This window comes from Leuciscus leuciscus, assembly GCF_965113295.1.
Source record: "Leuciscus leuciscus genome assembly, chromosome: 1".
In the NCBI taxonomy this organism is placed as follows: domain Eukaryota; kingdom Metazoa; phylum Chordata; class Actinopteri; order Cypriniformes; family Leuciscidae; genus Leuciscus; species Leuciscus leuciscus.
The window spans coordinates 50,293,801-50,318,251 of record NC_138725.1 but is presented as its reverse complement, the minus strand read 5'-3'; the positions used below and the strand labels follow the sequence as shown (position 1 = coordinate 50,318,251).

The 24,451-nt window shown below is 35.3% G+C and overlaps 2 long non-coding RNA genes and 1 gene segment (V, D, J or C); all 3 read right to left on the bottom strand.

The window, feature by feature from the left end:
* Positions 1 to 6,703: 6,703 nt before the first annotated feature.
* On the bottom strand, positions 6,704 to 7,322 carry LOC309497067. The gene is made up of 2 exons (XR_014205344.1): positions 7,106 to 7,322; positions 6,704 to 7,005 (listed from the first exon to the last, which is right to left on the bottom strand). It is a non-coding gene; the product is annotated as an uncharacterized lncRNA (long non-coding RNA).
* A 6,627-nt stretch (positions 7,323 to 13,949) lies between these two features.
* Positions 13,950 to 14,520, bottom strand: LOC309476332. The gene is made up of 2 exons (XR_014198014.1): positions 14,345 to 14,520; positions 13,950 to 14,247 (listed from the first exon to the last, which is right to left on the bottom strand). It is a non-coding gene; the product is annotated as an uncharacterized lncRNA (long non-coding RNA).
* Positions 14,521 to 16,000: 1,480 nt separating this feature from the next.
* LOC309497116 (Ig heavy chain V region 5A-like) lies at positions 16,001 to 17,528 on the bottom strand. The segment is given in 2 exons: positions 17,481 to 17,528; positions 16,001 to 16,336 (listed from the first exon to the last, which is right to left on the bottom strand).
* Between the last annotated feature and the right edge of the window lie 6,923 nt (positions 17,529 to 24,451).

Below are 24,451 nucleotides of genomic sequence, written 5' to 3'. Positions count from 1 at the left end.
GAGAGGGTTCCCTGTATAGTTTGCAGCATTATTTGGGAGAGATTTCTTTTCCGTAAGAAAAATCAAACTATCGGGAGAAATTTAGTATCAGTGCATCTCTAATTTCCAAGCGGGAAAATTCCTCTGATGGGAGGTTTATGATCCTTATGGAGCAGAACGGGTCTGGCAGTTTGTGTCCATTTATACTCTGGTTAATATAACAAACACACAATGCATTCTATGAGGAGGTGATGTCCACTAAAGCGCGAGTCGTTAAATGAGCATCAATTAGATAGGAGACACGATAAAGGTGGGGGTTACATAGTTCTCTCATAATGCATGCATGAAATAAACACAAATGCAAGAGACACTATACAAGACATAATAATAATAATCATATACACAATGTCCTGGGGTGCACGTTAATTCATAGAACAGTTTGTCTATAAATAAATGCTGAAGAGTCTGTGTTGTGTCTTTCCTATATTACAACAAGGATCTGCAGTCTTTCAGGTCATAAAACCATGGCAACTAGAGGCAACTAACTGTTCTTTTGGGGGTTGTCACAGACTCCCTGTTTTGTGGTTGGTGAGGGTTTTTAAAGATTATTTTTTTATTTGTCTCAGTCGTTACAGCTCTTATCAACCTAAATTCAATATAGAACTCCTCAGTGCAGGGAGATGGAGAGGCTGAAGGCAGAAATACAAGTGAGGTGTGTAGATTTAAATTTAGTCTTTCCCCTTATTATTAGATTCACAGGGCCGGACACCAGTTATCTTGCCAAGAAGAATTTTTATTCTTATATGTCAGGAGAGAATCTTTCGGAAGATGTTACATTCATGCCAGGTCTATGCGTTCTCTGAAGTTGTGCAATGAGACAGAGCTTATATACATCACTGAGCGACTTCCATTCATGGTAACAAACTCTGTTGCTTGAGCTTAAAAATGGAACGTATATGTCACAGAACATATGGCACAATTCACTTCCATATTAAGAAACTATCTGTTGTTTACATCTGCATCAGTTGGAAACATGTTACATTGTACACACCCTCTACAAAATATAGCTCATCCACCTGTCTCATGTGACATGATCTTCACATGGTTCCATGCTATCTATAGTCTCCTCATGCACTCAACACATGCATAACTCTGGCTTGACAAAATACATTATGAAATTATGAATAAAGAAAAATAATACAAATACATAACATTAAACAGTAAATTTGTAGTCTTCAGTCCCTCCACTGGAACTACGACAGTAAGTTCCACACGTCACTCCACCAGTGGCCATCTAATGAAGCAATAGTGAGAAAAGGAAAAGCAGACCAAAGAAAGACATGATAACAAAACAAAATAAAAATACAATAGAAACATAAGGAAAACAAAAAAAAGGAAAACACAAAACAAACAAATAACCCCACCATGTTATGTCCCCGCATATGTGTATTTTAACATCTATGTGTAAGCATTTAATATGAACCCCAATCATCTAAGGAAAGGAAAAACTAATAATTCTTCTGCCGGTGCCTTGACTAGTTAAGTACTTAACTCCTCAAGTTCCCGGCCAAAACAACAAACCAAAACAAACATTGATTTTAAAAAGATCCTATCCCTTGGGGTTGAAAATCAGTAAACGAGTGTTCATTGTTTGTGGAGTTGTGTTTTGTAAGTAATGTATAAAATCTCTTATTTCACTCCTTATGTCCTATTCTCAGTTATTTGTCATCAAAGGAGAATTTCTAAAGTTATCTTTAGTTTACTTAATCTTTAGCTTTATTAATTAATTAATTTATTCCCTGTTACCCAGACTTCTTTTGAATTAGCAAAACAAAGTCTTCATCTTTAAACACCACCATGTCTTGTAATTGTCCAATATGGTAATACGGTCTAATGATCTGAAATGTGAAAACTATGATAGAAATTAATTCAACATCATACAGCCATCACATATTCAAGATCTAAAACTTTTAGACAATTGTTATAAGGCAACTAACACCATATTTAAAAATGAATTGACAATCTTTGTTTTACTCTCCACATCATTAATGTCAATTACCCTCATGGTCTCAGCTAGTTCTTGAAAACTCTTCCTATCAGCTCTTTCGTATATATAATTTCCTTTCCTCTGGGTGTTGTCCCCTGGCATAGATATATCAAGTTATGACACTTGTCACAATGAAATACAAACCATTCAAGGAATGCGGTCTCTGGTGATCAGGCATTGGAGAGCTCACTTTTCTTGGAGGGCAACCTGCTGTAACCCTCAGTGATGCTGTTGGCCTAACAAACATCTGCTCAACCATACCCATCTCACATCTAACATCTCCCTTCAGAGTAGGTGCCCAGTGGCGGTGACCCCCTTGCCTTAGGTTGTCCTCCATTGGCCAAAAGAGGATCTTACCCGTCTTTGAGAAATCAACCGCGCCTTCCCATTAGGAAATTTTTAACAGGTATTTTCCAAAGCTCAGGAAAGTGCATTCAAGAGCCATCAGAGCCATTTGGAATGCCTAATAGTGCAAACATGGAGACAAATTAATGATAGTATTTAATCACTAGAATCCATCAGACATCTTCAAACATCAACATAGCAATGCTGAGTTTATACTCAGTGAATTTAGTTATTACAACCGTTAATTCAGTGTAATGTTATGTTACATCAATAACCGGAACCAATCAATAACTGGAACCATCAGTCCTGTACATGGTGAAGACAAAGATGAGACAAAGAAGTTACTGGTCATGGAATAAAAATAGTCACTTCTATCATTCAAGGTAGAATATCATTAAAACATTTAACTCCCAATTGCATATATTATTATTTATTAAAAATCTATGTCTATAATTTCCAACTGAGACGCTGTGCTCATTCTGGGTAGCTTGTTACTTATGACACAGGCTCAAATAACAAAATCTAAATGACTTTGAATAAGAGAACAACTCTGAGAGAATGTCAAGACTGCCTCAGAGTAATTCTGCATTTACAATACTTTTATAATTTCATTCTACTCACTTTTTACTCTGACTTAGTCAGAAATAATATGTATTCCAAATAAATATCTTTGTTTATATTTGTCATTTTTCCTTATATATTTTCCAACTCACATTCTTATGGAGTCATTATCTATAATTTTCATCAGCTTGTACTTGTCAATTAACTATAAAATATTATCATAGATCTTTCCTCAAAGTAATTCCTTAACTTCAATCTTATGATGTTGTTTATCTCTTGTTCTTCTTCAGACAAAACTTAAATTTTGTAATGTTGAACAATGATCAACTTTCAAACTCACATTAACACCAGAAATCTGTTAAAAAGCTTTGCTTGTTTCTATTTTTCTCTTCAAATACCCAGAAGATAATGTTTTGCTATACAATTACCTTTGTGTATTATAGAGAAGCAACAGGCTTTCTATTTATATCTCTCTGTGTGTGTGTGTCTAAAGGAGGGTATAGATTCCAAAGGAAGGGCTGCTTCACTCTCCCTTTTCACTCGATGAACAAAATTAACCCTTATATTTTCATTTATCTTTTTTCTTCTTTTTTTAGTTTAACTCAGATCAGTTTCTTTTCTTTTTTCTTTTTTCTTTTTATTTTGACTCAGATACGTTTTTCTCGTTCTTTTCCCTTTAAGCTTGCTCAGAATAGTATCCTCAAATATTTGAACAGCTTTACGGTCAAAATCAGAAATGCCTGCGATCTTATCTAGTTACATCGGCACATTCATAATTTGACTCCAGTGTTAATGTCCTTAGAGCTTATTTTAACCCTTTCTATGGCGCTCGTCACAATTAATCACTCCTGTCAATCAAGTCTTGCTGCCTTTTCATACTTGTATTAATTCCAGCGTTAATGTCTTTAGAGACTACAGTATTTTTACTCCTTTCTTTGGAAACTCCCTACATCTAACCGCTCCTATTAATCAAGTATCCTCAAATTTCCTAGCTTTAATCGTCTTACAGCTAATTTCCCCAGTTTTTGACTAGATAGTCTTTTTTCTAAAAAAGATCTATCTCTATCCCAGCATATCAAATACTTTAGAGGTTTACTTTTCAGAGGAACTTAAAAATTCCAAATTAAATTTAATTACTTAATTGAATTCCATTTTTCCCTTTTATTATTATGTCTGACATATATTCATTGGCAACACAACTGGTCATTTAAATAGCACAGTTCTTTTAAGTAGTTTCAGTCTATGTTTAATCATCAGGCAGACTCAGAATTATTTAGAATAAAATAAGGTCTTACCTGGAATGATCAAACAAAGGCCTGAAGACATCAATCCGGTTCGTGAGACGCCAATTGTAGATTTAAATTTAGTCTTTCCCCTTATTATTAGATTCACAGGGCCGGACACCAGTTATCTTGCCAAGAAGAATTTTTATTCTTATATGTCAGGAGAGAATCTTTCAGAAGATGTTACATTCATGCCAGGTCTATGCGTTCTCTGAAGTTGTGCAATGAGACAGAGCTTATATACATCACTGAGCGACTTCCATTCATGGTAACAAACTCTGTTGCTTGAGCTTAAAAATGGAACGTATATGTCACAGAACATATGGCACAATTCACTTCCATATTAAGAAACTATCTGTTGTTTACATCTGCATCAGTTGGAAACATGTTACATTGTACACACCCTCTACAAAATATAGCTCATCCACCTGTCTCATGTGACATGATCTTCACATGGTTCCATGCTATCTATAGTCTCCTCATGCACTCAACACATGCATAACTCTGGCTTGACAAAATACATTATGAAATTATGAATAAAGAAAAATAATACAAATACATAACATTAAACAGTAAATTTGTAGTCTTCAGTGCAATAAACCATCTCCAGTTTTATTGAAACGTCACAATCAGTTTAGTTAAAAAAAAAAAAAAGTATAATATTTTCTACAACTATTTTAGTCACCAGGGTCACATAATTTGATTCTGATATAATTTGCTGAGAAGACTTATTACCATTTCTTGATTGTGCTGTCTTCCATTTATTGTTTGAGTGAGTATGTTACTAGATAGCTACTTTAACAAAATGTGTTTTTATAGTTAGCCATACTTATTATTGTTCTAGAGTTTAATGATCTAAGCGCATGGTCTAAAGCGCTGTTTGACATTTGGGTATAAAGTGTTTTAATTCTACAATATATTGTGTAAAAACGTTCTACCTGAAGAGAGCAGCACTCCGACGTTTTTACACCATATATTGTAGAATTAAAACACTTTACACCCAAATGTCAAAAAAGTTACTTAATAATAATAATAATAATTTGTTACATTTATATAGCGCTTTTTCTGAGACCTCAAAGCGCTTTACATAGAAGTGGGGAATCTCCTCAACCACCACCAATGTGCAGCATCCACTTGGATGATGCGACGGCAGCCATATTGCACCAGAACGCTCACCACACACCAGCTTACTGGTGGAGAGGAGACAGTGATGAAGCCAATCAGTATATGGGGATGATTAGGAGGCCATGATCGACAGAGGCCAAGGGGCAAATTTGGCCAGGATGCATATTGTTGAATCAATGAACAGCACTAATAAAGCCCCATTCGCATGAGGTTAAAGCGCGACAGCAGACCATCGACGTGACAAGCCAGATTCCACCATATATTTATGTAGGCTACACAATATTAATCTTTGACATTGAAATTCTTTTACTTTTAATATTTGACTAGTTTGCGTGATGCTGCGCATCCCTGTGTGTAATAAGAAGAGTGTACGCGCGTTGTGGACCTGCCTAATAGGCGCACATTACTAACACGCTCTTTAAATAACAAAAAAATACTGGGCCAACACTTAGACGAGGTTTCAGTTGGTCAATGGCGCAGTTTATTTCAGTTGCCTCAAAATAGCAACGTGCCAACAATACGCCTGAACACACCTCGTTTTCAGACCAGCGCACGGGCGCACAAATGGGTGCAAATGCATTTGCTATTTAAATAACGTGGTGCAAGATGTGAAAATAACTGCGTCAGGCTGAAACTAGCAAAAAACACTTGTCGCACCTGGCTCTGCATTGCGCCGGGTGTATAAAATGGCCCTATAAATGCAAATTCACCTATTTTCTTAGAGGCAATAACCAAACACAGATGTTTCCTGAACGCATCAGTAAGTGCGTCTTTTTTTTTATAGACACTCTCTTGTCTCCATATAGATCTGTTGTTTCAATAATAGTAATTATTATAATTATTTAAACGGATACATGTGTTTATTAGTCTCACTAAAAATGTACCTTTCTAAGAGATAAGAGCTAAGAGATAAAAACAAATTTTATATATTTTTATTTATTTTTACTGAATGTAGCCTTTCTTGTGTTCTGGTCTTTATTCTATGCTAAAATAGGCCTTTCTGTTTCATTATACTTCTAGGGGTATCCTGGAATATACACTAAATGCCTTAAATTTGGTCACATACCGGCAATAAATTCTAAGGTCAGGTTATGTTCAGTAAGTAGAAAAGCTGCTCTCAGACAGAAATACAACACATATTTTTAGTACTTTGCAGATACAAACATCAAGCGAAAATGAAGTTAATGGTTAATCAAGCTAAAACAAATGCTTAGTGAGTGATGCTCGAAACAGTTAACCAAGACTGCGTGGCAAGAGTGCCACCTCTTGGAAATACAACAGTACATCTGGATCATAAGTGAAGTCAACAGGAAAGGAAGTGGTTTTTGTATTGCTTTGACCCTGAACTCATTCACAGTGACTCTCTAGCACAGTAATACACAGCAGTGTCTTCAGTCTTGAGGCTGTTCATCTGTAGATACAGTTTACTGCTGGAGTCATCTCTGGACACTGTGAACCTTCCCTGGACTGACTGGGAATAGCTTATAGGAGAACTGGATGTACCAATATATGCAATCCACTCCAGACCTTTACCGTGACCCTGTCTCACCACAGCAACATAATAGCTGCTGAATGTAAATCCAGAGGCGGTACAGACCAGCCGAAAAGATTCACCAGGTCTTTTTACCTCAGCCTGAGACTGAGTGAAGGTCTGACAGTGGATATCTGTGGAAGAGAGAGAAAAAACCTTAAGAGACAGCTAAATGTAAACTTGCTAAAATTAAATATGCATTCATAAATTATTATTTATGAATGAGTTACAGACCATGTAAAAACAGAAATATCAGGATTGAACTGATTATTGATGTCATTGCGGATTATTGCTGCTCCTCTACAGGAACCACATACAGTCAGTGAACACAGAAACACTCCACTGGTACAAAGCACTTATGGGAAATATGCATCACAGTTTTGCATAAACTCCTCCCCCAGTCTTTCATTGCTTGTTTTGTTCATGAAAAACAGAAGTTTGTAATATATATAATATGTAACCGTGGAATGATGATGGGGCCAAATAAATTTCACAAAAAAATGAAGATATTCATATATCTACATATATCATACACAAGATATTTTATATCTTAAAGCATTATTGGATGATGGATGGATGGATGGATGGATGGATGGATGGATGGATGGATGGATGGATGGATGGATGGTATATCTGATTAATGTCACTGTGTCTGTCTTGCACAGTAATACACAGCAGTGTCTTAAGTCTGAAAATACTTTCCCTAGAAACACTGTGTTTTTGGACGTGTCCTGCGTGAAACTGATCTCGTTTTTTATGGAGTCTTTAATATCACTGCTACCACCACTGCAAAGATATCCCAGCCATTCCAGTGCTTTTCCAGTGGGTTGACAAATCCAGTGAATGCAATAGCTTGATTCTGAAATCCTGCAGATGGAGAATGACTCTTGAGGTTGAGTGAGCTCGACACAGTAAACACCACCCGAAAATAACAATGGATTAATGTGTTAGTATGAGTTGTGCCTCAAAACATGTTGTATGTCAAGACATTAATTTAGAGCTTTAAATAAACCATCAGTGAAGCTCACATGATGCAGTTGCTGCCAACAGTAGAAGAGCTGATGAGAAGATCATGATTTGGTGCTTAAATAAATGTAATTTGACTTCCCCTGGATGACCCACAGACACACACACTCCACTTTGTACAAAGAGAAGAAGGAAGATTTGCATACAGCCATTTAGTTGTGCAAGACGTAAACAACAATGCTTTTCTCATTAAAACTGAATTGATTTAATCATATTTGTCTTTAGATTTGGATGAAACGTATATTTCCTCGCACACATTTTCTTTTCGTCTGCTTGCACAGAAAATCTGATTAGATATGTTGTTTGATAGTTGTACCTGCACTTAAACTGGTTACTGGTCTCAATAGGCAATTCATTTTACTTTGGTTTTAATCTATATTTGAAAGCTGTTGATGTTTTATCTCAGACTGAAATTGTTCTTAGTCTGACAATTTTGCCCTTTCAAAAAGAGTCTGTACAGAATGTTCTTATTTTAAAGTCTACGAAGAATGAATCATTATATACTGTATATGTTTTATGCAACAGTTAGTTCCGCCCTCAAATTCTTTCCAGGGATGAAGCCCAACAGGATTGCAACTTTTCATTGTTTTTTATCACTCCGCTGTCTGTGCATTATAGTGAGTTTTTTTCAGAGACACATTCTGCAAGTTACATTTGAATTCCACCACAGAAATAGGTCAGAATAAACCCGTTATGCTATAATGCATGCTTTTGCACATATAAAATTGTTTAGTGTTACCACTCCTACTTGTGTATGGCATTGTAGATCACAAAGTTGTATCATCCAGAATGAAAATAGGTCTCAAAGTTTTCACACCACAAAGGTGGGAGTTGATGGAAACACACATCACACATTTAGAACAATACAAGAAAACTGCATGCAATAACACATGCACACACACAACATGCACACCCTTACGAAAAAAAAGTATACTTCAAGTTCATTTTATGAAGTATACTTGAGTAATGTTCAAGTATATTTTTAAGTATACTTTATATAGTAAGTATACTAATGTCAATATGTACTAGTAGTAAACTTGTAAGTGTACTATTTTAATACCGCTTGGGACTAAATTGGCCACTTGAAGTATATAAAAGTATATGTTTAAGTGTACTATAAGTGTAACAGTAGTAAACTTTAAGTGCACAACTAGTTCATAATTATGATTCTCATATGTACTGCAAGTGAACTTATGAGTATACTAGTAGTTTACTATTTTAATACTTGTAGCAACTTTGAAGTATACTCTCAGTAAACTACTAGTTTAGTAGTTTTATACTACAAGTTTTATTTTAATGCACTCTCAGTAAATAACTAGTTTAGTAGTTTTATACTACAAGTTTAGTAGTTTTATACTACAAGTTTTCTTTTAATGTACTCTCAGTAAACTACTAGTTTAGTAGTTTTATACTGCAAGTTTAGTAGTTTTTTATACTTGAAAAATACCTTTAACTCTACTTTAATTTTAAAAACATTTTATTAGCTTCATGCATCCTTTTTATCAACACTTGAATGTCAGTAAGTTTCATAAAGAAAGGCAACATTTTAAACAAAATAGTTGAGAAAATCACATTTTTGTCAAAGACTACGCCTTGATCAGATCCAGAACGATGATCAAACACAGGTGGAGTAGATCGAGTCCAACACCTCCAAAGCTTCACAGTCGTTTTCTCTTCATGGGTTAGGCCTACACTTCATTTCATTTGGAAACATTAAGCAGTTTTGATTTACAAGCTGTTTAATGTTTGATATCACATTATTTTACATTTGAGTGAGCAATCGTCTATCACTTGTTTCAGCTTCTTCTTCTCCTGTGTTTTGATCCAGAGATTCTGTACTTGAAGATGTGTCATAGCGCCCCCTACCGTATACCAGTGAAAACATGGATAGCTGGAAAATTCAGTCAATGGTGGGGAAAAGTTTAATTAAAGTAAATATGTACACTACCAGTGGACTAGCCTACACAAAAATTCAGATACGCAGAATTAGAAACATATCTGTTTTATATCAATATTTTAATCAATATTTTCAAACAAAGTTTCATAAGACTGTATATGAAAAACTATGTAAAAAAAAGTGTATTTAATAGGCTACTCGATCAAAAGAGTTAACACAACTACAAGCCAAGTATACTTTGAATAATTACAATTTTAAGTATATCTCGATCAAAAGATTGAGTACAAGTATAGGCCAAATATACTTGGACTTTTCTCTCAGTATAAGTCAAGTACACTTAAGTGTAATTAAGTATATTTTTGAGAAGTATATAAAATGTAGACTGAAAGTATACTTTCTTCTTTTTAGTTGAAAAGAAGTATAATAGAACACTTGAATAAACTTATTTTCCATGCTTATTTTATTTACTCTATAAGCTATTCCACCCGAAAAAACATGGAATAAAGCTGAACATGTTAGTTTATAAGACGGTGTGTAATATTATGTTTTTAAAAAAGTATTTAATAAGCTACTCAATCAAAATAGTAAACACAAGTACAAGCCAAGAATACTTAGAATACTTAATTATACTTTTAAGTATATCTCGATCAACAAGTATAGGCCAAATATACTTAGACTTTTCTGTCAGTTTAAGTCAAGTATACTTAAGTGCAATTTGAAGTATATTTCTGAGAAGTACATAAAGTATATTTCTGAGAAGTATATAAAAAGTAGACTGAAAGTATACTTTCTTATTTTTAGTTTAAAAGAAGTATACTAATAGAACACTTGAATAAACTTCTTTTTCGTAAGGGCATGCATGCATGCAACGGCGAGCATGTAGGGCCAACACAGTGGCTCTGATTGTGACAATCATTGCTCTAATGTTCTTAGTCTTTATGGGTGTTGGAACCTTCCATAATCTTTTATGGGATTCCCTCAACAGTCTCTAAATGTTTTGGCATGCACTTCTTTTTCCTTTGAACTATCTTTTGACAACATTGAATGGCAAAATCCAGAACCCCGAAATTCTTATGATCGTAGGTCAGAAAGCAGTGGAACGGGTCAAAGTGGACACAGCTCTTATCAACCTAAAGACAACATAAATAGAACCCCTCAGACAACCTCATACATCGCAGGGAGATGGAGAGGCTGAAGGCAAAAATGCAGGTGAGGTCCGATTAATCATGCAGTTTTATTGAAACGTCACAATTAGTTTAGTTTGATTAGCAGTATTTCAATCTTCTATGATCTTCTCTAAAATGATTTTACAGTCATTAGGGTCACATAATTTGATTCTGATATAATTTGCTGAGAAGGCTTAAACTATTTCTTGATGTCTTCCATTTATGTTTGAGCGAGTATGTTACTAGATATAGCTACTTTACCTAAATGTATGCTTTATTATAGTTATAGAGTTTAAACAAGTCTTATGAAACTATACATGCAAATTCACTTATTTTCTTAGAGGCAATAACCAAACACAGGTGTTTCCTGATGGGGAACTCATCAGTAAATGTGACTATTTATATACACTCTCTTGTCTCCAAATATTTCTCTATTGTTTCAATAATAGTAATTATTATTATTATTATTATTATTATTATTTTAAGTGATACATGTTTTTATAAGTCTTGCTACAAATTTACCGAGATATGAACACACATTCTTTCTTTCTTTCTTTCTTCCTTTCTTTCTTTCTTTCTTTCTTTCTTTCTTTCTTTCGACTTTTTACTAGCCTTTTTGTATTCTGATCTTTATTCCATGCTGATATATAAGGCCTTTCTGATTCATTATATTTCTGGGGGTATCCTGGAATATACACGGAATGCCTTAAATTTGGTCACTGTACAGGCAATAAATATTTCCTTAAGTCATGTTGTGTTCAGTAAGTAGAAAAACTGCTCTCAGACACAGAAATACAGCACACACTTTTAGTACTTTGCAGATACAAATATCAAGCGTGCACTATTAATATTACTGCAGAAAATGAGGTTAATGGTTAGTCAAGCTTTCATAATCATGAGCTTCATGAGAATGGATCAATAAATCAACAATTCAGCGATCACAGTATCAGCAATTATATATATATATTCTGTCTGAAGATTGCACTTTTTATATATCGATAAAAAGAGACTTCACTATCATGAAATAATGTGTTAGAAGTGGAAAGAGAGATCTAGAGAATCTTTCTACTGAGAATCCGATTGTATTTCCCATGATTTAACTACATGTGAGAGCAGTGCGCCCTCTTGTGAAATGTGCCAAGAATTCACTTGTAACACAATTTAATAAAAGGGCAGGATTATGTCAGTTAACTGAGCTTTTGGGTGGAAAGTAGTGAAGACAGATATGAATGAAATATTTGCTTATTTAAAAATAAAACCTTTTTATTTTAACTTTTACTAACAAATTTCAAAGGTTAGAACATAGACCGTCAATGTTTTGGAGATTGAATATAATCTGGAACTGAAATTATTCATGTGGTGAGTGACAATGTTGTTTTTTAACAAGGCAGTAACTGCTCTGTGTCACTGTGTCTATATCTGGCACAGAAATACACAGATGTGTCCTCAGTCTGCATATTCTGTCCTTGTAGAGTCACTGTGCTGCTGGAAGAGTCTCTGGTAACTTCAAATCTACTTTTCAGTTTATCACTGTAATATGTGCTAGCATCATTACATATCATTCCAACCCATTCCAGAGCTTTTCCTGCAGGCTGTCGTATGAAGCCAGTGCAGTAGCTTCTGTCAGTCACTGAATATCCAGAGATCTTACAGGACAGTGACAAAACCTGACCAGGCCTTAAGACCATAGATTCAGTCTGGGTCAGTTCAACACAGTGGACACCTGGGAAAACAAATATGGCCTGACATCTTAGAGACATGGAAACATTTTGTATAACCATATAATACATTTGTATTATGAAGTGTTTCTATAGAAACTATGAAGACTTATGAGAGACGGCTATTTTTTTCAGAAGACAATGTTGGCAGAAATGATGTACTGTGGTATTATGAAGTTATATTTTAGTATTGTCTGTGATATGAACAGTATAGAACACACTTTAAATTAATGATAAATTAATTATTGATAAATATATTTAGTCAAGATCATTCAGGGCATATATGTTAAGGTCAGGGATAGGGGCGTTTAAATAGTTAACATTTTTTATAAAGCTTATGTATTTTATCCTTCAGTGGGAAGTGTGTCTGTTTCTTTGGATCATAGTTGCACTGTGCTCTATCCCCCATTTTCCTCCCTGACATGTTTTTGTACAGCCTAGTGTTTTTTTTGTTTTGTTTTTTTTTGGCATCATTGTGTATGTCTTGCACAGTAATAAACAGCTGAGTCCTCTGTTGTCAGACCAGAGAGTTTCAGGTACACGATGCTGTTTGAATTATCTCTGGTGATCTCTATTCGGCCCTCAACACTTTTTGCATACACTGTTTTACTGGCATCAGACCAGATAGCTCCCATCCAGCTCAGTGCTTTCCCTGCTGGCTGTCTGATCCAGTGCATGCCATATTGTCCAAAATCAAATCCAGATCCTCTACAGGACAGGTTCAAAATTTCTCCAGGCTTTTTGGTAACAGAACTTGATGGGATGGACTCCAGGTTCTGACCATTAACACCTAAAAAATGTAAAGTTATGATGACCTGTCCACAGTATACAGTATACCCATTAATACATTCTGGAGCCAGAATTAAATAATAATAACAAGAAATAGAGATACATACTAGTAAAGCACATCAGGAGAAAAAATAAGAATGAAATGTCTGCCATTTCAGACGTTGTAGGAAGACCAACTGCTACAATGTCACTGAATACTGCCGATAGAAATACTGTACATTAAAACATTTTTGCAAATTCCTGCTGATAAATAATTCATTTACACAAATGTATCATTAGGCTTGATTTTTTTTTATAGGATTTTTTTTTTTTTTTTTTTTTTTTACCAGCTGAATTAATGTCTATAATGTCATTATGACTTTTGTAAACTATAATGTGCTCCTGAGAAAATAAGACTGTTGCGGAAAACCGTCATAACACTCTTAATCTGTATGATGATGATGTTTTTGTACAGGGAGGCTGTTGGTGTCTGTCACTGTGTACGTTTGGCACAATAATACACAGCTGTGTCTTGAGCTTGCATATTCTTTCCCTGCAGTGTTATTGTGTTACTGGAGGTGTCTCTGGTGATGCTGAACTTGCTTTTCAGTGAATCCTTGTAGTATAAGCTTCCACCACTCGAGATCAATCCGATCCATTCCAGAGCTTTTCCTGCAGGCTGACGAATCCAGCCTGTACCATAGCTAGTAACTGAATAGGAGACTTTACAGCTGATAGTTAGACTGGCATCAGGACGGACAGTCAGAGACTCAGGCTGAGTGAGTTCATATGAATCAATACCTGTATCAAATGAAATAATACCTGTTAGTAAAATAGCATGAAGGGTTTTTTTTTGCAACAAAATGATGTATCACACAGAAAAGTCGACTAAACTTACAGGATACTACAGCCAGAAACATTAAAGATAAAGAGATCATGGTTTCACGGCACAGTTTGAATGGACTGAAGCGGTTCTTCCCTCCCTCTAGTGATCAGAGGAATGTATAAACTGACTCATGCCTGGTGTTTAAATATATGCAACTGATGATTTACATAAACATACAGAGTAACTAACCAACTTCACATGCTCAAACATGAATATTGGGATTACATGAAAAGGCATCACACTGTCCAAGCCTTTTAGTTTTTAATTTGATGATGTCATCAGTCATTATTTATGTGAAGTCCATTTGCAGAAAATACAAACAGATTATAATGACTGAAGTGATTCAAACTATAAAATGAAGGAAGTATTATTTGATGGAATTATTACAGTATCACTCTGAATCATGCAAAACTTACATTTAATGAGAGCAAAATCTGATTTGAAAGAATTTAACTTTTTTTTTTTTTTTCATGCTTGCATTATTTGGATATATCAGGCCTTTTACATAAACATTACCAACATCAATGTTTTAATTATTATTATTTTATATAATTTTTATTTATTTTTCCTCATTATGTTGTATTTTTTTGGAGTTGAACACCAAAGTGACAAAAAAGAATCAGAGTTTTTCTCACATTGCTTGTGGATCTTGAGGCCCACTCACTGAAACCATTCACTCATGTTCCTTCTCTTCAGACCAAGTCTGCAAAACTGCAAGCACATTATACGCTTTACACTCAGTTTGCAATAGAATAATATCTCACAGTTCTCTACATTAGACACATCATTAAACACTAACAGCTCTTTTGTTTCATTTGGGAAACACTGCCATTTAAATGCCACATTAATTTACTGATGACCAACACCCAGTGATCATGTGTGAAACATGCATGAATTGATCACTTAGACATCAAAACTCAGTGTTTTGAGAAAGAAAGAATAATTTTTACCCCTTGAATTTCTGTTTATAAATATATAATATATTGTATGTACAGTGTGTGTGTGTGTGTGTGTGTGTGTGTGTGTGTGTGTGTGTGTGTGTGTGTGTGTGTGTGTGTGTGTGTGTGTTTATTTTGACTGTTTTGTTGGGATTTTCCAATGTTTTAAAATTTTTTTTTAAATTAGCAGTATGTTTCATTGCTTGAAAATGTAGCAAGAGAAAAATAAAAATGCCATTTACATTAATACTACAATATCTGATCTGCTGGACTGGGCATCACAAAGACAGACAGTGCCCTCTATTGTAATATCAGCAGTGTTCTCATTAGAGATTAATAACTTTATTGTGACTGAACACAGCAACAAAAAGGGGTCATAACCAGTTCATTAGAAGTCACGACATGAAAGATATATTTCATGTGGCTTCTAATGAACTAGTTGCAATTAAGTCAAAAATATTATTTAATCTAATTGAACCAACATGACTGTCTTAGGTTACACCAACAAAGACCGGTCTGCAGCTCATTTCACAAACGTTTGTTGGGCATTTGTGTAAACATTGATGTTTCAAACTTGTACAATATATTTAAAAAAATAATAATAATTACATTCAGAAAAAAATCAAAAACTCTTTTGGAAAATTTATTTGTATCTATTCCTACTGTAGGGGAACTTTCTCTTGCTCTTTTCATTCAAGATGTTTTTGAACAAAGCTGCATGTGGTTTGTGTCACTGTGACTCTCTGGCACAGAAATACACAGATGTGTCCTCAGTCTGCATATTCTGTCCTTTTAGAGTCACTGTGCTGCTGGAAGAGTCTCTGGTAACTTCAAATCTACTTTTCAGTTTATCACTGTAATATGTGCTACCATCACCACATATCTCTCCGACCCATTCCAGAGCTTTTCCTGCAGGCTGTCGTATCCAATGAGTGCAGTAGCTGCTGTCAGTCACTGAATATCCAGAGATCTTACAGGACAGTGACAAAACCTGACCAGGCCTTAAGACCATAGATTCAGTCTGGGTCAGTTCAACACAGTGGACACCTGGGAAAACAAATATGGCCTGACATCTTAGAGACATGGAAACATTTTGTATAACCATATAATAAATTTGTATTATGAAGTATTTCTATAGAAACTATGAAGACTTACGAGAGACGGCTGCTAGCAGCAGAAACAACCAGAGAGATGAGGAGACCATGGTTTGAGAAGTGAGAGAGTAAGCTGTTTCTTTTCCCCTTAATACTAAAACAAAGAGGAGGAGAAAGAATATTTACATACAGTTCTGCAGGGGTAGAGCAAAACTTAGCATGCAGCAAGTCACAAATGTTTCATACCAAAAAGAGTGAGCTGATGAAAACTATTAGCACACATTAAGGAAACAGAAGAAAACAGGAACATGCATGCAATAAAAGGAAGCTGATGCTTATGAATAACACCTACTGATTATTAATTATTTGTATAGTGTAATTTTCGCACTTCACATCACCAAACAACATTATGCTACTAGTGTATTAACAAGGGCAGCAGCCAATGAGGATTTTCTCTGACATTTAGTGAAACGTTGCTGCTATATCTGAAATCGCATATGGTAACACTTTATTTAGTTTGTCCACTTTAGACATTCTGCTGAATATAAGTAACTTTGCTAAAACATGGAAACTTATTCTACTAACATAACACCTAACCCTAAACTATTAGTCTACTAACAGTCTTCTACAGTCTACTAATACTCTAATGAGAGTTAGTTGACATGTAGTTGCAAAGTTACTAGATCGTAGAGTGTCTAAAGTGAACCATCGGAATAAAGCTTAACCTCGCATACTTCCCTACTACCTGTAGTAGTTTAAAAAACAGTATGTGAAAAGTGTAGTATGTCCGAATTCAGTATTCATAAAAAAGTAGACGAAAAATACCTGGATGACATACTACTTCTGACAAGATTCCGAAGTGCGCATCCAGTGGACACTTTACTATCCCATGAAGCCACAGAAGAGGATTTATGAATGGCAGTGAATTGACCAACTCTGGTGGGTCACATGACAGTGACAACATGACAAATGTGTATGTTTGGAATGGATTGCATTCATTCTGCATACAATCATTCTACACAGAATGTAGGCTACCCTTTTTAATGGTTGTAAAGTAATTACTTATTCAAAACAAGTAACTACTCAGAGGGCCTGTCTCAACACACACTTGCGTACCTGCACCTGATGACGACCACAACAGTCCTGAATGTCAGCGAAGACCATGACAACTAGAAAAGCCCTAGAGCCAGATCCCCTGTGAAGACCTCATCGATACGACAGCCATCCGCACAGATCCTCAGCAAAGACCAGAACCAGAAAAGTCCTCTGCGCAGACCCTTCGACTCCTCACCACCAGAGCCATAGAGAGAAAGAGTTGCGACACTCCCATAGACCTCCGTTGTAAATAATGGCGGCGCTTTTAACCGCCTACTTCCGGGATATGAAGATCGGAATAGTTCCAAACACTGTCATGTGGGCGTTGGACACCATTCACTTACATTGCTGCGCGTCGAGTTGTTCCAGAGTTAAGTTGCCGAAATATCGACCTCTTTTGAATTGTCAACTGTCTATATTGTATCAGAGGCCCTTTGCGATGCTTATACTGGTCTTCATTTGTACATGCACAGCGTAATTATTTATATTTTATGTTGGTTGTTTCAACCAATTTTCAAGCACTGCCTGCTAGCTAACGTTAGTTAACGTTAGTTAGCTAGCGCGACTTCGTCAGCTAAGAGTTCGGTAATGAATCGCTACCACCTTTATAGCAACTTTTATTTAATTTAATTTTTTGGGATATACTAACTTTTCATTATGTTATTATTGTCTTGAGTGAAGCGGCTTGTGAGAACAATGCTGGACCTTTAGGATTGTTATGGCCATCACCAGTCCTGTCTGTTTCATGGATCACCTGCCCCTGGTTTTTGTTTTTCTTGTTCACACACACAAGCACACATTTTTGTTGTCTGTCATTGTTTAATAAAAAATATTTTATTTGAAAACCTTCATTTGTATCAGCCATGCTTAAATTCGTTTTTAATCTGTTATAGTTTTGATAATGTGTATGGCCTTAATCTTAAAATAATATTCTTAGTCTTAACATGATCATGTTTCACGTTGTGGTCCTGGGGGTGGCCACTTTCATCAGAAGAAGTGAGCTAGCTTCTAAGCGAATTCTGAACGGACCGCCACGGCAGACTTGCGTGATCATGAAGGTAGGCTAATGGCTGAATCAAAATTTATAAGCAAAATCACGGGAATCAATAGCCTAATACAGCCCAGTTGTGCTAAAATAAATATCATGAGACGTCCATCATCAGATGAATGATATGGAAAAGTTAAGTTAAGTTAAAGTTAAGCTGCTAACGCCAGTGCACTGTAAAAAGGTTTTCAAGCAGTACTTCATCCAATTAATAATTTGTCTTTCAATTCAGTTTACTATTATTTGTTTTATTTTTCAAATAATATTTTTTTCGTTCAAAACATAGTTAAATATAAATATTTTTCATTAAGAGCTCAAATAAGAAATATTTGTTTCGACGAATGTACAATTTCAAGGTTACACACAGGATTGCGCATGGGCATTAAACACAAATCTTCTCGACGACAACAAACGACCAGTCAGCAGACCGCTGTAACCGCTCTTCTACGTTCCGTGGATCACTTTGCTGCTCCAGAGAGAATCAGATTTCATCGCGGATAAACTGAAGTAAGTGAAACAAACAACCATTTAAATGTGCTGCTGTATATTTAGAAGCCTGTTCAAGACATGTTGCTCTGCCGAATTTATCTGTTAGATGTCGTTATGTAACTTACGTTAGTTTAAAAATGTGTTAGCTAGCTTAGTTTACACTAGGCAAGTTAAGGTTAATGTGTCGACGTTAATCAATTCCTGACCGATTGCAAAAGGGAACATATACGTTTACCCCTGGCTGATTTTGATTTTACAATGGTAATTAACGTGAACGTTTAATCATTGAACATAACGTTATCTCGATGCAGCGTCATAAGAACGACGTTCTCTGGTTAAAACCGTAGAAACCTGATCAACAACTAAGGAGCTTAAGTTAACTTACATGTAAAAGGACTGACGTTCACTTGTGATTAATGGTAACGTTATCTAACACGTATGACTGTCGACGTCGTCGACACTCACAATGGTCATTTAATTATGGATTGTATGCATAGAGGTATTGCTGCATTGGCGCCAATCGGTTGATGTCGGTTGGTTTTCAAAAAAGTGTAGTAGCAGCTAGAGGACACTGGGGGGGGGGGCAGACATTTTTTCGTGGCGTTAGTAATAGGATTGACACACTATTGAATCATATATTATAATGATTATTATATCAAATGATAACGTATATTGTGCTTAAGTTTGTTGACCATAATGTACCCTCATGCCAAATTTGTACTATCTTGATGCAGGATACTCTGACACCGATACAAAGAGCACTGAAATATCTCATCCTTTATATGGGAGAAACAGTGGAGGACCTCATCAAAGATTTCCTGGTAAGGCCAGATTACGTTAGAGATGTGAAAATGCTAGATATGGCTGTCCACTTCAAAATTAGCCATCAGATATGTTCAGATATATGTCTGATAACAGTCTGAAGGCTAATTTCAAATATAGAAACAATTACTTTCAGCTAAAATCAGAGTCCCATGTGCTGGAAAGTTTGTGCAACTTATATTTATATGTCAACAACAAATTGGAGTAAATTTTATAATTAGTTAGAAGTATTAGTATTATGTAAACTAATTTGGGGGGAAACCCAAGCTGTATTGATTCCTTATTCTTTTTTTCTTTTTCTTTTCTCCTTCCTAAATTCTTTTCCAGGTGTTGGAGAAGGAAGAGGCTGAAAAAACTCTTCAGCAGAAACCATGGAAATCTTTGTCATCAGAGATGCACAAGCTGTATACCCACAAACATTGGAATCATACTTGAGGGTCAAGAGGTTCTGAGGGACTTGCTGTCTGTCGCAAATGTTGAAAAAGTTGAAAATCTGACACGAAATTGTGGATGTGTGGAAGTAATGTATATAATAATTTAATAAATATCGATTTAATGAAAATTATGTGTCGTTTTTATTTGATTTTGGACAAGATTAATTAATGTTCCTTAATGGGAAATATGTTTTATTGAATCCATATCTTTTTGTTTGTTTAAAATAAATAATTTCTATTAAGTTGTATTTTTAAAAATGAGAAATAATTGTATTATTAAATCAATATCTATTTAATTGGAGAAAACAAATAATTTCTAATACATATTTATTAAATGAGAATTTTTGTTTTGATTAAATCTATATATTTTTGTTTAGATCAAAAATAGAATTTAAATTAGTTGATTTTTTTCAACAAGAAAAATATGCTTTGTGCCAAGTTTTATAAAATAGTTTTCATAGACATAGAAAATATTGGTAAGGGCAAGTTATTTATTTTTCATTGGCTCAAGTTATAAAATATAGATGTGAACCATTACCCTAAAATTTTTTAATTGGATGAATGAAAATATTTTTTCAGTGTGCTACTACCCATGCGAACATGAACACTAAGCTTTTCCCTCCAAAAATATAGCCTAAAACTTATCTCCAAATGCAAAACTGACATTAACAAAATGCAATAATGCAATAACAGCTGAAAAAGTACTTGGGTGTGTGTTTTATTTTATATTTACCGTTCAATAATGCAATCGCTGCTGTCTGTCCCATAGAAGAACATGACAGCCAGCGTACGTTTTGGAACTATTGGGGCTTACATGAACCACGTGACAGCCATAGCGGCGACATCAAAGAGTGTCGCAACTCTCTCTCTCTATGGCTCTGCTCACCACCATATGCATGCGTAATATATCCCAATCTTCAAGATGAAGGAACTGGATGAAGTTTTCTGAATGATGCCAGTCCACAATCTGACTTGTGATAAAGCCTGGAATCATAATCACACTATGTTTGTTTGTTTGACCAGAGCAGCTCCCCCAACTGAGCCTAGTTTCTCCCAAGGTTTTTTTCTCCATTTCTGTCACTGATGGAGTTTGGGTTCCTTGCCACTGTCACCTCTGGCTTGCTTAGTTGGTGACACGTAATATTCAACAATATTATTGATCTGACTGTACTGACACAATTGGATGAGAACTGAACGGAGCTGGATGATGACATCAATGTTTTCTCCAGAGCTGATATATATCTGAATTGAACTCATTTTATATTTGATGATCTTTTCACAGTTATTGAACCGAACTGAATCAACACTGAACTGACCTCAGCTGAACAATGACACTATTTTCTTTTACAGCAGAATTTAAATCTGTTTGCATCACTGACTCATTATGTTTCTGTTTATCCCTGTAAAGCTGCTTTGAAACGATCTTTATTGTATAAAGCACTATATAAATAAAGATGATGTGAGCACATGCATGTAAGTGACTGTGCCAGGTCTAAGCTCAGCACTCTTAATGCACACTAAATCCACTGTCCCTATACCGCTTCGGAGCTGCATTTGAGGCTAAGCATATCCCATCATTCATGTGCCCTGAAATAATACAATTTTAGGAAAATTTATAGCTAAGTTAATTTCATTAGATATTACATAATTTATTGTAAAATGTAAAGTGCTGCACATTTAATTGGTGCAAGGATGAGTATATGTATTTTATAAAACGTTTGTAGCTGCATTTTGTTGTCTGTCGCACAGGAACAGACATTTAGAAGTTTATTTAAACAAAGTATTGAAAATCAAAAAGTGCAAATAAAGCTCTGTAAAAACCTTACTTACAATTTTACAACACTATGTTGTCCATTCGAATAATCAAAAGGTCTAAACACACTTGACATCTTCACAACCAACACTTTAGCCAAATAGAAAATAAGTAATTAGACCAGTGGTAAAGTGAAAAGAGGGCATTTGTAGGTAACGGTACAAGCTCAGAATATGCGATTTCGGACGCATCCTGAGGGGGGTGGTCCTCAACATACATAATGAAAACACTTTTTATAAAAAAAATATAATGGGTGCAGTCTTAATCTCATGTCAGTGTGTACATTCACATAACTATTCACAAAAACAATTTATTTAATAATGGGTAAAACGTTTTAAATTAGCACCAAACTTCTGAATGCATCTTTAACATGAATTTTTTTTTTTTTTTTTTTTTTTGTGTGAACTGAATATAATCTGGATCTCAAACTGAACAAATAAAATCAGAAGTGCTGCAGAATTTTTGTGGAAAGCTGTGTATTTGTGTGGCAAATGTGTTGTTTTTGAACAAGGCAGTTACTGCTCTGTGTCACTGTGACTCTCTGGCACAGAAATACACAGATGTGTTCTCGGTCTGCATATTCTGTCCTTGTAGAGTCACTGGCCTTCATTTATCAAAAGTGCGTACACCAAATTTCCAGCGTACACCTGGCGTACACCCAAAACCACGGTGACTTTGAGATTTATCAATATGGACGTTGGCGTACGGCACGCTCAAATCCTACGCCAGCTCAGGAGGTGGTGTACATGCACGTTTTTAGTTAGTGCGGATATGCGCAGAAAAACCATTCCTAACACCACAAAACGCACTGACAAACTAAAAGATATGATATATTATGACCCACTGTAAAAAAACAACAACATAGTAATTATAAACTTCAGTGTTTATTTTTGATTTCATATCATTACGCCTGCTGAACTCATGGTACGGCAGCAAAGTTTCTTGATTATTACGCAGGAATGAGAGTATAGTTCCTAGCCATATCAGCCTAGAAAATCGCAACTTTTCATTTTCCGTCGGTCTTAGTACACGATGCAACTACAGAAGAGTCAAGTTTTAAATAGGAAAAATATCGAAACTCTTTGTTCATTTTTTTGAGAGAGATGCTAATGGTCTTGTCCAGTTTTAAATAGGAAAAATATCGAAACTCTTTGTTCATTTTTTTGAGAGAGATGCTAATGGTCTTGTCCGGTTCAATTCATTATGCTAAGCCATGCTAAAAGTGGGACCCCCAGACCCGGAGATTGGCTGAATGGATTCGAAAACGGTAAAACTCAACTGTTTAACTCTGGGGGAGTTGTAAAATGAGCCTATTTCCAAAAAAAGTGGAGTATTCCTTTAAGACCATAGATTCAGTCTGGGTCAGTTCAACACAGTGGACACCTGGAAAACAAATATGGCCTGATATCTTAGAGACATGGAAACATTTTGTATAAATATATAAGACATTTTTATTATGAAGTATTTCTATAGAAACTATGAAGACTTACGAGAGACGGCTATGTATAATTTTGTATTATGGGCTTCTTTTTTTTCAGAAGACAATGTTGGCAGTAATGATGGGTGTACTGTGGTATTATGAAGTTATATTTTAGTATGGTCTGTGATATGAACAGTATAGAACACACTTTAAATTCATGATAAATTAATTCTTGATAAATATATTCAGTCAAGATCATTCAGGGCATATATATTAGGGTCAGGGATAAAGGCATTTAAATTGTTTATATTCTTATAAAGCTTATGCATTTTATCCTTCAGCGGGAGGTGTGTCTGTTTCTTTGGATCAAAGTTGCACTGTGCTCCAGCGTATCTGTTGGGGTTCTCCCACCCCTACCCCTCCATTTTCCTCCCTGACATGTTTTTGTACAGCCTAGTGCTTTTTTTGCATCATTGGGTAACGCTTTAGATTACAGCCCGGAAAGTACTGCGTAATTAAATTGAAAGTACAGTGTAACTTTCGGTAATTACAGTGTACCTATAAAGTACTTACGTGTAAGTATAGGGGAACAATACGTAAAGTCTTGGGAATAAAGGTGTAACAACCAGGAAAATACTGCGTAATTAAAACGAAATTACAGTGTAACTTTCGGTAATTACAGTGTACCTATAAAGTACTTACGTGTAAGTATATAGGGGAATAATATGTAAAGTTTTGGGAATAAAGGGGTAACAACCAGGAAAATAACAAATTATTTAGGCAAATTATTTAGACTGTAGCCTAAGTATTCCATGTAGTTACAGGGTAAGTATGACATTGTGGGCTGTAAATTAAATTGGTGCTTCTTACCCTCTTGTTTCAGGGTAAGTACAATAAAAACACATGCAGGCCTACACACACACAATCTGACATCACTTGGAAAACCTTTATTTGAAAAACAACTTATTT